We start from the raw sequence: 15665 nt of genomic DNA on the forward strand, positions 1-15665 counted from the left end.
TGATATTTTTTAACTCAGCATTATCGAATTAGGTACTATTTGACTTTTTTCTAAATTATTTAATGTCTGTTTGAATTAATAAAATAAAAACAAGTTTTAGTAAAACATTAATTATATTATTAGAATGTGAGCCTGTAGTTTCTGTTAAAACGAAAGGATCATTCAGCACATGCAGTGCCGGATTAACCTGTATTGTGGGTGGTTTGTGATTTATATGCAGGTATTTGAATTACTGTATGTTAAGGTGGTGCAACTGTTTAGTAAATTTACCCTTTTGTTTTTGTTGTTGCAGGTGGACAAACTGCTGTACATTAGGAAAATGTGCACTGTCCAATTTACCTTTGTGAGTGAGTATGGTCACAGGCACAGTTTCCCATCAGATCCTGCTGTGCCAACACAATGGGGTTGGCAGGTCTCCAGGACAGCACATCTGGCACTTGAGAGAGCAGCTACAGAAGGTGATGGGCATGACTCAGGAACAATGCCAACGGCACAGACTCACTACACCGCTGAGAGAGAAGGAGGAGTAAAACTCATAACAGACTTGAGGATCTTAAGGATACACAAGCTGTGATCTCTGTTGCATAAGGAGGTAATCAGAGATGTAGTGCTACAATTTTGAAATCACATACACACAATGGCCTGTTTCACCTACATTCATAGTCTGGCATGCACTCCACTCCATGAATGTACATAATACATGTGTCCTTGTGGATATACTTTGGGTACACAGTAATTTGCTGCACTTATGGTGCTATACTTATACAAAAACATCTTTCTGTGCATTTGAGGCAGAAAAAGCTCCACAGCTGCTCTGCCCACCCTAATTTCATCCCAAAATATACACAGCTGCTCTGCCCACCCTAATTTCATCCCAAAATATAGGTACATATCATCAATATAAAAGTTATCCCAAAAAAGATGCATATACGCATCCATATCAAGTCAATCAAAATCAGAATATGTATAGTTCATAATTAAAACCATAATATTCATATAGTTTTACTGAATGAAGATGGAAGACATTAAGTTATCTTTGCACTTTGTTTGCTGCATGATACTGTGATGCTAGCAGATGGAAATACCGGGGTACTTCAAGATGATTATTATGATTTACCATCATAAATACCATAATATACACAACTGTTCAAAGGTTTGGGTAAAAATACAGTAAAAACTGTAATATTATGAAACATTATTACAATTTAAAATAACTGTTTTCTATTTTAATATATTTTGGAATGAAATTTATTCTTGCAGAGCTGAATTTTCAGCAGCCATTACTCCAGTCTTCAGTGTCACATGATCCTTCAGAAATCGTTCTAATATTCTGTTCGAATATCATTGTAATATTCTGATTTGGTGCTCAAGAAATCTTTTTTTAGGAAACGCTAGCAAAGCCACTGGAAGGCAAGTCTGCAACCTTCAGCCAAAAAAGCGTAACGGCTATTGCTAACACTAATAAGTCAATCTCTCATGCTAATGTAGTGCTCTGTCCCTCTAGTTTCATCCCAAAATACAGGTACATGATACCAAAATAAAAGGCATCCAAAAAATAAGATCCACATATACTCATTCATATCAAGTCAATCAAAATAATTGTGTAGTTCTTAATTAAAACCATAATGTTCATATTTCATAATCCAATAAAAGTACAACCGCATTTTAACTTGTACTTTTAAATGTACTTTTCTTTTATTGTTTTATTTAATCTAGTTTTATTTGACCAATATTTTAGGTCCCGTGGGTCAACATTTCTTTTTCCTTCATTTAACTTTTGTTTTTGTTTTTGCCTAGCACAAATATTCCATGTAATCTTTCAATTTATATGATATTATTAAAGCTGCATGTATAGTATCATCAAAGTATGATCAAAATGCTGTTTAAAAGTACAGCATGTCACACCACAGGGCATCAGCTTCCCAAAAGTATTTTATGTCATCTACTCTTACGCTTCCAAAGCATTATACCAACTTTGAGACCAAAGCTCCTCAGACAACCTTAACAGTACATCAGAAGATCTTGTTGTCTTAAACACGATTAGGACACTTTCCCTAGTTTCTTCCAGACTTACCTAGGCTCATCAAAGTATTGATCTGCAACTTTACTCATGTTGACAAAGTTTTTTTTCGCAATATAATCCTTTATCCCCGCGCATTTCAATTTCAAGGCTTCCCTTTTATATCAAAAGCTCTGCCAGTCTGTTGGGGTTTGGACTTTTCTGTGCTTTTAAAGTGTAAAGCGGGTGTTGGTGAGAAGTAATACGGTAGTCACTGAGCTTTAGCTCGCGTGTGGTGGGTGTATTATTGAGGGCAGATGGCTTAAATCCACGAGTGTCTGTTGAGATATCACAGTGCTGAAGGGCTATGCCACCAAACCCATTTTGATTAGACTGAGTCTCTGGAGCCAGAACTGCACTGGCAGACTCCGCTTTGCCTCTAGATCATAAAACCCTCAATCACAAAACGAAAGTACATTCAATTAGTTTGCCAAACCCACATAAATGCACTAGCGTAAGCCTGAGTTTATTTTCCTCTCTTTCAGCCCTTCTCTGTCTCCATCCTCCCACCTTTGAGTTCTCAAACTTCCTTTCTGCAAAAAGAAAGAGAGTGTTTCTTCATCAAAGTGTTCCTGTTAGTGTAAAATAAAGCCCCCACCCTGCCGCAAAAAAAGTCATGAAACACAATTATGCAATGCGACGCAAATGAGGTATGGCCGCGCTGACAGAAAATGGCTAATAGTTCATTTCAGTCACTGTCTGTGTGTGAGCACGTCCAGCTTTTTGCTCCATTACCTCTAAAACAGTATGTAAATTTACTCTTTTGGAGACAAAATATTTAGCTGAGTTTTGCAGAGAGGAAATGAGTGCTCATTTCATTTTTGATGAGGGGGGGGACCCACTGCTAGCATATCCTGAACCACACTTAAAATACAAGCTTTAAAAACATGTAGGTCACAAGCAGATATTTACATAACAAACTGTTTGACGTGATAAAGCAACTCTCATTATTTTGGCTGGTTCCTGTGCTTTTCTAGCGGTTTGGTGCCACTTTAGAAGAATGGCATACACAAACTATTTTCTGTGAACTTGTGCTGATAATTACCTTTCTATATTTAATCTATACAATTAAAACATGCAGATTTCTGTGAGTTGTGCAAAAATCCTTGTTAAACGATTGTTTTGAAAACACTGAACATAATGAGCACAGACAGCAGCAAAATATTCACACAAACAAGACAATTTATGGAATGCATGATAGATCACCTTGGAAACCCCTGGGAGAGGTGAATCATGAGTGTACAATGTATCATAACAAAAGCAGCAGTAATTTGACTGAATGAAGATGGAAGACATTAAGCTAGCAGATGGAAAACCAAGGTACTTTGTTATGGTTTACCATCATAAATACCGTAATATACACTCACTGGCCACTTTATTAGGTGCACCTTGCTAGTACCGGTTTGGACCCCTTTTTGCCTTCACAACTGCCTTAATTCTTCGTTGCATAGATCCAACAAGCTGCTGGAAACACTCCACAGAGATTTTGGTCAATATTGACATGATAGCATCATGCAGTTGCTGCAGATTTGTCATGATGCGAATCTCCCGTTCCACCGCATCCCAAAGGTGCTCTACTGTATTCTGACCCTACCAACTGAATGTCGCTGCAGAAATCGAGACCAGGCAACCTTTTTCCACTCTTCTGTTGTCCAATGTTGGTGAACCTGTGTGAATTGTAGCCTCAGTTTCCTGTTTTTGGCTGACATGAATGACACCCGGTATGGTCTTCTGTTCTGAGGTGTTAGGTGCATTTCGGGGGAAGGGTCCATAGACCCTCGTAATTGGCCATTTGGTTAGGTGACGGGGAGTTCGATATTATTTGTTAAATATAACAAAAAGTTGTGTGTCTGATTGGTCCAAATGCTACAGCTGTAACCCACTTGCTTCAAGGTTAAACATGTTGTGCATTCAGAGATGCTTTTCTGCATGCCTTTGTTATAACAAGGATTTATTTGAGTTACTGTTGCCTTTCTATCAGCTCGAACCAATCTGACCATTCTCCTCTGACCTCTGGCATCAACAAGGCATTTTCACCTACAGAACTGCCGCTCACTGGATATTTTCTCTTTTTTGCAGACCATTCTCTTTAAACCCTAGAGATGATTGAGTGTGAAAATCTCAGTAGATCACCAGTTTCTGAAATACTCTGACCAGCCACTTAAAGTCACTTAAATCACATTTCTCCTCCATTCTGCGTTCTTGACCAGTTGTGCTGCTTAAAATATTTGTGGAAACTGTGATACATTTTTTTTTTCAGAATTATTTGATGAATAGAACGTTCAAAAGAATGCTAGTGTATGAATATGATAGTCATGATACCACAAATATGATTACCATAGTACCATCAAATGAGAATAATTAAGTGTATACTATGGTATTTATAATAGTGACCATTAATTGGTAGTACAAGGGTACTTTGACACATATATTCTGGTATACTTTCATTCTGTCTGGTATATATTCTACATACATTTACATTTCAGAAGTTGTCCTTACTTAAATGTTTTTTATGCTAGAGCTACTTTTTTATTATGAATACTAATGAGATCATGTTTGACATAATGTTTGTGCTTTCTTAAAGTTGTATGAGAGGTAAAGCAAGGCTCGACAGCTTTGAAAGCCCTCTAAAAAGTTGACTGACGCACACCAGCACTCTATCTGGAAAACAGTGTCTTTCAGTTGCAGTGAGTGAACAAATCCCCAGAGCAAATCTTAACACTAGTTCACAAATAATGATACCTGCCTTACAGACAGAGTTTTCTGTGCTCAAGCACTCCCAGACATTTCGGATTAGAGAGTGAGCTCTTTGTGACATCTTTCCTAAAAGCCACCTAGTCATGGTGGCCGAGATCTCTGGCAGAAGATCAATGTGAAACTCTGCACCCCTTCCACAGCCTTTTTGGCCTTGTGACAGAATGAATTGAACGTGTGGAAGCATTTCAGCACAACTGATTTATCACTTTATGACAAAGGACTGGTGTGAGATCTGTTGTCACTGAGTCACTGATCTGACTGTGTGCTGACCTTAGAACAGAGATCACAGTTATCCTGAGACATTAATGAAACTATGTAGATGCTGGAGCTTTGTGGTTATTAGACTGAGGGGAGAGTAGAGAGTGTTTCCTTGCATACTTTGTCTCAGTTTTTCATAAATACTCCCAAATGTATCTGCTACAAATTAAAGTTGTTCAGAAATGTACAGTTTATGCATAAATGGTGGAAATAAGTTTAGAGTACAAAGAGTTTACCTAATTACCGGATATGCTGTAACACATGGATGTTTTATGCTTTGTTTATACATTTATGGTGTAAATCAAATTTATTGGTCAAAATTATAGATCATCATATTATACAGTAGTCAACATTTGAAGTGGATCAAAACCTTTCATCAAAGTTGTCCTAAAACCTAAACCCAAAATATGTTCTTGACTTTGGACAACTTTGATGAACTTTTTTGATCCACTTCAGATGTTGACTACTGTAGATCAATTTATAAACCAGACATGACATTGTACTTTTATATTTCAAGATATATGTTTTTGTCCTGTAAATCTTTTATATTTAATATTTTTCCTCTACTGTCACCTCTTTCTGATGGTGTACAAAGCTCTCTGGTCTCCCCAATTCACAAGCATACTAAAATATTGATAGTTTAGGTATTGGTATTTTTCATTGCAGAGAGTAAAATAATTTTTTATATCAGTGTATAATGATATAAAATCATTATACATATATAGATCATTTAAAATCAAATCGTTGATCTTTTACATCAACGAAAGGTGGTGTACAGATGTTACAGCGTTAAAGAAGATGTGCTGTTCCGATCTAGAAGCGCTTTTCATTAACTGTAAGCCGTTCTATTCGCCGCGGGAGTTTCACTCGTTCATTCTCATGAGTATTTACATCCCTCCACAAGCACACGTGAGCTCAGCTTTACAGAAACTCGCTGATCTGATCATAGAGACAGAACAACAACACCCAGACTCTGTTTTAATCATTCTCGGGGGCTTTAATAAAGCAAATCTTTCCCGTGAACTGCCAAAATACAGACAGCATGTTACATGTCCCACCAGAGACAGTAATATACTGGACCATTGTTACTCCACAATAAAAGATGCATATCGCTCGGTCCCCAGAGCAGCTGTAGGACTCTCTGACCACTGCCTGGTTCATCTTATACTTGACTCCATTGTTAAAAAGGCCCAGCAGAGGTTGTACTTCCTTCGCCAGCTGAGGAAATTCAGCCTGCCACAGGAGCTGCTGAAACAGTTCTACTCAGCCGTCATCGAGTCTGTTCTGTGCACTTCAATAACTGTCTGGTTTGGTTCAGCTACAAAATCAGACATCAGAAGACTACAGAGAACGGTTTGGACTGCTGAAAGGATTATTGGTTCCCTCCTGCCTACCCTCCAAGAACTGTATACATCCAGAGTGAGGAAAAGGGCTCAGAACATCACTCTGGATCCATCACATCCAAGCCATCTCCTTTTTGAACTTTTGCCATTTGGTCGGCGTTACGGAGCACCGAATACCAGGACAGCCAGGCACAAGAACAGTTTCTTTCCCCAGGCAATCTACCTCATGAACAGTTAATGTTCTCCCATTGTGGAATTAAAGTACAGTATGTGCAATAACCTTATACTTATTTATCACCCTAAACCCTAGTACATCCCTACAACTTATTTTATTTTATTCTATTCCTATTCCATCTATAGCACACCTGTACATACAATTTATTCTTTTTTTGTGGTTTATATTTATGCATGTGTATTTTATTCACATCTCACTTTTATTATCTGTGTGTTGTTGTTGTCTCAGTGTACTGGAAGTTTGTGACACTATAACAAATTCCTTGTATGTGCAAACATACTTGGCAATAAAGCTCTTTCTGATTCTGATTCTGATTCTGATTCTGATAATGCTATATGTTTTGTGAAATTTTACTTTTGTTCCTCAAAATTAGTTTTTGTCCTGTAAATCTTTCATATCTATGTTTTTTATGTACTGTCACCTCTTTCTGATGGTGCTACTACAATCTCTGGTCTCCCCAGTTCACTAGAATGGTAAAAATTTATAGTTTTTATATTAATATTTTGCATTGCAGAGTGTATACACTTTTCTATGTGACAATGTAATTATGTCAGTGCTATATTTTGTCATATAATGATACATTATTGTGGTATAATGATGGTTCAGTTCCTCTGTGCATTATAGAATAATTAATCATAATTAGTTATGGTTAATTATTCATATTTCCCCATGAGCTAAATTCGCTACATATTCTAAAACACACTTTACACATAAAAGAGAGTCCAGCTAGGCATCATGAAAGCAAACGATGACTAATCTGTTGGGACTTAAGTGGTAAGGAGCTAGCCGGTCAAAGCGAATCCGTCAGCTGCAGCTCGGCCATAATGAATGCCCACTAGAGAACTCCTCTTCTGAATGAACTGTCATGCAAACACCCTTCTTCTGAAAGCATGAAGACAACCCTAAAACAAATGACACTTATTCCTAAAGCTAATAAGCGAATTGACAGCGTAAAAACATACTGGATGTCGATCATATGGCGCTGTGATAAATGATTCTCTTTTCGTTTAGAAATCTGAGCTGATGGCCTTGTTTTCAAGTGCTCTCCCTTGATAACATTATAATTCAAAGTGACTGAAAACAAACACGCTCACACAAACTCCTACACATGCGCACAAACATTTCTAAACACTGTCTCCATTTCAACAAGACACACAATTAAACGCATTGACTCTTAAAACGCTCAGAAAAAAAGGAAATACAGAGAGAATATAGGCTTGCTAAGGCTGATGATTTTTAAGAACACACACACACACACACACACACCATGTTGGGTAGAGATAAAAGATGAGAAAATGTGGGATAGTTTATATACTCTTACGATTTGTATGTACTATATGTATATTACTGTATATTACTGTGTATTATATGTATACTTGGGGTGTAACGGTATGCATTTGTCCTGAACCGTCACCGTATGGATGGTTCATGCAGTCATACGACGAATACAGTCAGTCATAGGTGATTAGTCCAAAAGGGGGTGTGCACTGTAATGCAACGCTAACCGTTACAACAGGGAAGAGCAGAAGCAAGGCACGCAAGGGCTTGAAGAACCACCAGCTTGTTTGAAATTAGCAGTGTGGGAAAGTTTTGGGTTCTAGTGATGCACTGGTCGACCGGCTATAAATCAGAACCGGTTTCTAGTTTTATTTTGGCCAATCTCTTTTCCAGAATTGCACACAAACTGCATTGCAATCATTTACCAAAATGTCATTTGTGTGGAATTTTTTATGAAGTTTGTAAGAGAGAAAATACTGTACCAAGCAGATCAAGCTCACTGTTCATGATGTTCGAAATATAGAAAGATAAATATGTGGGGTTTAATATGAATGCATCTCTAAGAGGAACTGTCTGTCTTCAGAAATGTTTCGATGGCATTTTCTTTTCCTCTTGCCTGCATATAATGCATAGTAAAGTAGTATTTATAAGTGCAGCTACTTTGTTTACAGCGGTAACCAAGGAAACTCTATATCACTGCTGTTCCATAAGCGCCACCTGCTGTCAGAGAATAACTTTGCACTTTCATTCAGCCCTTCTGCTGTTTTTGTTTTGTGCAGATGTCTTATGTAGCACAATTTCTCAAATCTAAAGTCAGACCATTCTGTTTTTGCTTTAAATCTTGAAATTATACAATCTAATTCAAATAAAAAACAACTGCTCATGCTACATGTATGTAGCACTACTGTCTGTTCAAAATAAATGAAAAAAAAAAACATTTCCTGATGAACTCGTATCGAACCGAGGTACGTACCGAACCGTGACTTCTGTGTACCATTACACCCCTAATGTATACTGTGCACAGAATTTTCTGTATGCATGGAGAATCCGGATGATGTACTACTTTTGGCAAAATGTGGTAGCACATGACAGAGCACACTGCATGCAATGCTGTATCCCATAATGCAAAGCACTTTGTCATTTATTTAATCTCATGTATGTATATAATCATAGGAACAATTTCCATGGAAAGTTTGATGGAAAATCAAAAGTTATGATGGGCACTATGGAGACTCCTCATAACAAGAGAGAGCTAATTATGAGAAGATGAGCAGTTAACCCATGCTGTGGGGGCCCAGGCAAATATGCTAATTGATGCTAAATGTATGCAACCTTATTGTACAGGATCACTGAAGCACTAATCGAATACTGATCTACGAGAGCAATCTGTAAAACACGGACAATTATTCCTCATTCACACAGCATTCCACATTATACAATCCATATAGAACAACAGCAGGTAGGACTAGGGTTCATATATGTGTTCATATCATATTTTGTAGTAACATGACAGTAGCGCAACTATTTTCTTGCTATTGTTCCAACATATTGTTGTAAAGGCAACAAAATGCTGGGTTTTATGTCACATGATTGAATTACCTGAGGACTCATTTATAAAATGTGATTCAGAGAAATGATTGTAAAAACAAAACATTTTTATGAATTTGAATGTTGGCTTGGATTTGAGCATACACACATTCAAAGATCAAATCTGTGAATGTTTTATAAATTAAGCCCCATGTCTCACTCATATGTAGTATTAGAAGTTGTTCAGTTAGTTCATTAAAATGAACTAATTCAAAAAATGATTCACAATTCGACTCCCTGTGCATTTCTGGTCTTTTTAAAGGCTAAATGTTTACTACAAATCTAGCTAATATTCTCACGTTTTGTTGACGTTATAGAAATTTGAGTGTATTGTGTATACAGTGTAAAGTACTTATTTATTTGTTCAGGTTAATACAACTATAATATTATTAATTATATATTTGTGTAGTTACATGCTTAAAAATATATTTCCCTAACTAACTTGCCATAGTACATATCTAAAAAAAAACATGGTTTTACCATGGTACTTTGTCCAAATAAAAAACAAGGTGATATCATGTGCTCGTTGTTTATGCTTGTTCTTCTTCGTGCTATAAAATCTATTTATATTGCACTGATGTAGCACAGCAGAACAATATTTGTGAAGCATCCAGTGACTCCTTAAACAATTTCATAGTAGAATATGAAACGAGAAAGGAAATCAAAAAGCTTATAAATCTTGTGTATTCATCAGTATGAATATGCTAGGCTGGGAGTTACAGGTTTATAAAAAGCGCCCTTTAAGATGTTTCTGCTCATGCCCACTATTAGATATGCAGCTCCAATCTCACCATGTGGAGGAGTGGGTAGAGGAGAGAGAGAGAGAGAGAGAGAGAGAGCGAGAAACAGTGGCGTCCTCTATTGCCATTTTATGGTCCCTGATGACTTTGACCGTTCATTCTTTACGACATCACCTGGAGAATTAGTAAACATAAATGGTGGACTCGCTCCGCTCATTGACTGAGCCCTGATTTATGGTGCAACCTGCCACCTTTTTCTATAATCGTCCATCAAAATGGGAAAGAAATAAAATCCCAACAACCTGAGAAAAACTTTCTCACTCCGCCAACAATATATCTCACTGACATTACACACTCAACACTTATGAGGAAGAGCTCTGCTATAAATCACAAAGTACAGAATCATAAAAATGGGCTCAAATAGCATCACTTTTACACCGTCTGCTCTGCTCCCCTCTGTCTTTTGGTTTTATATGCAAGCAATGTCACTGAAAGCCATGTTTCGTAGTTTCATGTCTTTGAAAACTTGACATATATTACAGTTTAGCTGATCATTTTTTAAGAACTTCCAAACTTTAAGAGGATCTATGCTGTTGTAAAACTTGCTTTTATTGGAAGCATTTATCTTAAGTGTGTTTAGACAGGAAAGATATGGCATGAAGTCTTCCAGTGGGAGGTGTGGAATATTAAGGCACATATTTGAGGTGTTTTTCATCGTGAATTTAAAGTGTCACCGTGAGAGAGTAAAAGCACTGGAGCTGATTTACAGCTATGTTATGCCCAGATATACAGATAATGCTGTTAGCGTAATAAACTGTTCGTCTCTTTGTTCACTTGGCTATTAGATACGGCCATTAGATGCACCTGAGAAGTCTCACTGTCAAACTCTAACACAACGACACAGATGCCTATTCTATAAGTCTATAAGTCTAGTCAGGCGTGTCACTGCCGAGCGGCTCACAGTTCTCAGGAACTGGACGAGATGAAAAAAAGAAAACTGTACAACCAGATGACCTCAAAACCGTTTATGAATCAGTCATGCCTCTATGAGAAAAGAGGACACAAATTAAATGTAATAATGAAAACAAAATTGTTCGTTTGGAGTGAGTTGTGTGTATAAAAACAAAAAAAACAAAACTCAAATTAGATTTTATGTCTGATGAATTATAATAAATTATATTTTATTTTTAATATATTTTTAGTAGTAGTAGTACTGTAGTAGTATGATTTAATCAATTATCATTATGTTCATCTATCTATCTATCTATCTATCTATCTATCTATCTATCTATCTATCTATCTATCTATCTATCTATCTATCATCTAATCTGTTATTTCCAAAATGCTTTGCATATGTATTAAAAACCTATTTTTTTTATTTATAATTGTATTTCTATACGAGGAAGTAGGATTGCATTATCTATCATACTACTACTGCTACTACTATTATTAGTAGTAGTTGGAGTAGTATTTTGTTCTCTTTGTGTATAGATGAGTTTTGTGACTACTTCAGCTTTTGTGCACTGTTACAGATTTGGATGGATAAAAATTGGGAAAACTTTACGACCTTATTTCTTACATGCCCAGTTTGCCTGGTTTACGAGTTTTAAACACAATCACGACTGTGTGCTTTTTTCTTTTCTTTTTTGGTATATGTAGCCATGTGTTTTGTGTTATACCAAACAATGTCCCATTTACCCTGTACCAAGGTGTCTCTGGCTGTGTGTGCCCATATCAGGAATTGGGTGGCTGCTTGGGTTAATGCATTACAGCTGAACTCATACATACATAAGGACCAGCTGCTCCAGTTGGACCCGCACTCTCGGATCCCCACAGCCCGTTCGTCCTGATGCCCTGCACCTTCAACCCCCTATACGGCCTCCCCTCATCCCCTTCATTCTCTCCTCTAATCCCTTCAGCGTCTCACATCTGGACAGGAGCCACTGCCACTTCCTAGCCACACACAGATGGCTCAGAGATTGCGCCAGCCGGTGAATTGTGGGTAATCACTTTAACCAGGCTAGAGGGCACTCACAAGGTCAATATATTTCCTCATCTGCCAGCGTCAGGTCTTATCAAGGGCGTATACAGGAATTAACCCCAAAATAGTAAAGGGTAATTATAGTGTGCAACCCTATACTGTAATTACCATTATTGACAAGAAGACAGTTTCAATATACATATTCAGATTAGACTGTCAGCTTTTCTTGCACTTTTCATGAAAAACTCTTGCATTAATTGCACGTTGAGTCATGAGGATGATATTAGAACAAACAACTTTTGAGTCGAGCAGTTTAATTCACTCGAAATAGATATTGCATAGCCGTCTTCTCCTATAGTGTGATGCTTTACTGTGTATGTTTTAATGAATTGATATTCAGAAGCGGCCTCTGTTGACTTTGTGTACAGCATGTCGAGGACAGGTGGCAGATGCCTGCTGAAGTAAGCGAGATACTGTAGCACAGACGTCGAGATCATTAGAGATGCAGAACCTCTAAATCATTCCAGCAAGTGATGAGAGCCTTTAAAGTCTTTATTGTTTGTTTTTAGCACACAAGAAAAAAATAAACAAAATAAGAGAGTTTCATTATTGTTTTGCCATTACAAGAGTCTACAAGAACACAAACCAGCTTTGGCACGGGTCAGAGACGCTTGCAAACTTCACAACACAGCTTTGCTTTTGTAAAACCCGCTAATATGGCACTAGGGTCAAGAAACGAATGTATAAAATTTGATGAAGGAGCACTTACCAAAATACAAACCACACATCTTCATACATCATATCAAACCTACGCTTAGCCTTTTTCTCTTTTGTTAGTGTCGTTGGTGACCTAAGCATGACTTTGAACACTACTAGACTCTTCAATACATTTTTTTTATTCTTTCAGAGTCATAATTATTTTTGCATTTATTGGCACACAAACAAAACCTATTTCATTTTATACCCAAAATCAGATAAATGCATACAAATCCAGTTCCTGAACAGAAAATACTGAAAGAACAACACTGTGGAACATCCCAACATATGACTTTTTGGTAGTATTAACTCAACTCAAATTAATCTCAGTGCATCTGATTTCCCTCTAGAAAATTTTAGGCACTAATTATTTCGCACACACTATGTATGCATGGCTGGCCAATAAATACATTTGTAGAAATTGTTTTTAATTTGAATTATATTATCATAGAGCTTCCACTAAGAAATACAAATAATCTGTTAGGGGTTGCTCACATGTTTTATTTTTTGCATTCCACTGCACTGCTTTTCCATTGTTGTTCTATATTAACGTTCTAAACCGACATGTTTGACCATCATGTTCACATCTCTTGCAAAATCTTCTGCATTAAAAGAAATTCAACTTTTAAAATACATGTCTTCTTTTTCATCCCACTGCCCAGTGTTTTGTGTTTAACTACAAAAAACATGTTCTGTGTGAATGGCCCCTTTCAACATACAAAACAATCGGCCTACCAATAAAACGAACACTGCAACATTACAATAATAATAAAACTACAGTTATTTGGCTGACCAATCAGAATCAAGTATTCCAGAGAGCATATACTGTAGCATCTTACAGTACGATTACTACAGAGCCGGTCTCCTTTCGCTCAAGGTCACAATGTTCAGAGGAAAACAGAGCATTTGTCCAGTTCTTGGATCACTCCTCCTGTGGTTTTAACTCTAAAGCCTCTTGGTTTCCAGCCAGGGATCCACAGTGCTGTAATGTGCTGTATACTGTGGTAAGTGTTTGTCCACCAGGTCTGAATGCAGAGGTCAAGGCTTACAGGTGCGGGCCAGCTGCCATATGCTGCTCAAATAAGGACGAGCCAAAACGTTTCTCTCTCAAACACCTCCAGCTGTTCCAGCTAACACTGCTGGCAGGCACACAAAAGCCTTTCACTCTCAAACAGTTCCGCCACACACAGAGATGCACTCGGACAGGAAGATGACACAGGGTTAAAAAGGGGTCAAGAAATTGGTCTGTCATTAACCATGGCCGATAAGCTAGAAAGTAATAAATACTATGCAGTGTGAAACTGTGTTGTGAAAAAGGAATAGATTATAATTTTTTTGTTTGTTTATTTTAGGGACGGTGCAATCTTGCCACGTCCTGGCCCTGAAGGTGTTTTCAGCATTCTGGGCATTTAAACAGGTGAGACAATCCCATTATTTTACTGTCACACATCAGAATGGAGAAACCACAGCAATTCACACACTTATAAATGCACATCGGTGAAGCAGTTTGCAGTCTGCATTTGTCTGCACAGCTAAATTAGAGAGTAACATTTTGGAGAGTTTGAATGTTTGGCAGACTTGAAGAGGATGAACCATACACGGGGGCCGATGGAACAATTGGCACAGGCCCGAGACGTCTGAGGAAAACGTGTTGGTGGTCTATGCCCCAGTCGGGGCCGCAGGCATAAATAAGTAAGTTAGTTGAATGTTTGTCTGGCTTCAGGATTCTGTGTAGAATGTAGCAGGGGATGTATGTTGTCTGTGGAAACCAAACCTGTTTATCATAACAAATAAGAACTTTCGGTGTGGTTGTATTCTTTAAATTCCAAAATTCCAAAATGGAGTGACACACCACTACATTTGTTTGAGGATGCTTGATATCTGACTTCCTTTTTTTTTTGTCAAAGTTTGACCTGGAGTAAGGTTCACATGGATTCTGGTACAATCAGGGTTTGAAATTAACTTTTTCACTCACCAGCCAATTTGGCTACTAAATTTTTAAGTTACCGGCCATTCATAATTTCTACTAGCCAAAAAAATGTAACAAATAAATTATGAAAAAAAGGCCAGAGGTAAGCCAACAGCTTGAGGCTGTCCACACTGGATGCGACAAAGTGACCATTGCAAATCATTTGTACTTTGTCAAACAGTAGGCCTACATCATAAATAGAACGAGGCATCAGTTTACTGTCTGGGATTTGTCGTGCTGTGCTGTGCCACATCCAGTGTAGGCCGCATCACTGATTATAATGGGTTCTATAGTATTTTGTCACATCTGGTGTAGACACGATGCGTAGACACGATGCGAGTCTTCAGGCATTTTTTGACTTTTTGTTATTGCTTCAATGCAAAGGAAACCAGTGCGCCCGTCACACCATTATCTGTTGCGTAGTGACGGGTACAGGGCTGGACTTGGGTTAAAATTCGTCCATGGACAAATCCAGCCTACCTGGCTCTCAAGGTCCCCTGTGAATATTTAGCTGTGTTATAGGGCCTTCAGTTGGAGTAAGTAAATAAATACATAAATGAGGACAAAAACAAATAATGATATATTACTGAATTCACAGCAAATGCAACAAACTAATAGCCTACTGCATTTTTGTCACATAGAAATGCACTTGACATTATAAGCATTGATTTGGTGCTAGAACATAGGAAATTTACTGCTAAT

Source organism: Sinocyclocheilus grahami, unplaced genomic scaffold (genome assembly GCF_001515645.1).
Source record: "Sinocyclocheilus grahami isolate Dianchi unplaced genomic scaffold, SAMN03320097.WGS_v1.1 scaffold20.1, whole genome shotgun sequence".
Taxonomy (NCBI): domain Eukaryota; kingdom Metazoa; phylum Chordata; class Actinopteri; order Cypriniformes; family Cyprinidae; genus Sinocyclocheilus; species Sinocyclocheilus grahami.